The following is a 586-nucleotide window of genomic DNA, read 5'->3' on the forward strand; positions in this document are numbered from 1 at the left end:
AGCAGCAGGTTCACCAGGCCAAACCACCTTTGATTTCCCCTCATCAGCAACTGGCTCCTCAACTTCCCTCTGAAAATAAGCAGGGGAAAAAAAAAAAATAAGGAGTGTCCTGCTTTAGCCTAAGGGCTGGGAATTTGTCTTTCTTCCACCCCAGAGCAGCCAGAGCTTTTCCCTAGAGAGCAAATAGAGTAGAGAGCCCACTGAACCCCCCAAGTGCTGCTCAATCCTCCCCACGTTGTGCTGCTCAATCCTCCCCACGTTGTGCTGCTCAATCCTCCCCACGTTGTGCTGCTCATCCCATTTTGGGGTCAGGGAGATGCTGGAGTGACAGGGACTCGGGGACAGCTGGGGGAGCTCCTTGCTTAGGGCTGGAGCTGGCTGGGCTTTGGGCCAGCTGTCCTCTCTCTCCATCCCTTCCCTCCCCTCGGAGATCATTTTCATGGGGCTTTAGAGGGTCCAATCCAACGGGCCCCTCCCTCAGACCGGGGTGGGGGCTGCGAAGTTGCCATCCCAAACTTCGGAAGCTCCAAAAGCAGATCGATCTGCTGCAGGGCCAGTCGAGGAGGAGGAGGAGGAGGAGGTGGGG

Source organism: Merops nubicus, unplaced genomic scaffold, assembly GCF_000691845.1.
Source record: "Merops nubicus isolate BGI_N331 unplaced genomic scaffold, ASM69184v1 scaffold9491, whole genome shotgun sequence".
Classification (NCBI taxonomy): domain Eukaryota; kingdom Metazoa; phylum Chordata; class Aves; order Coraciiformes; family Meropidae; genus Merops; species Merops nubicus.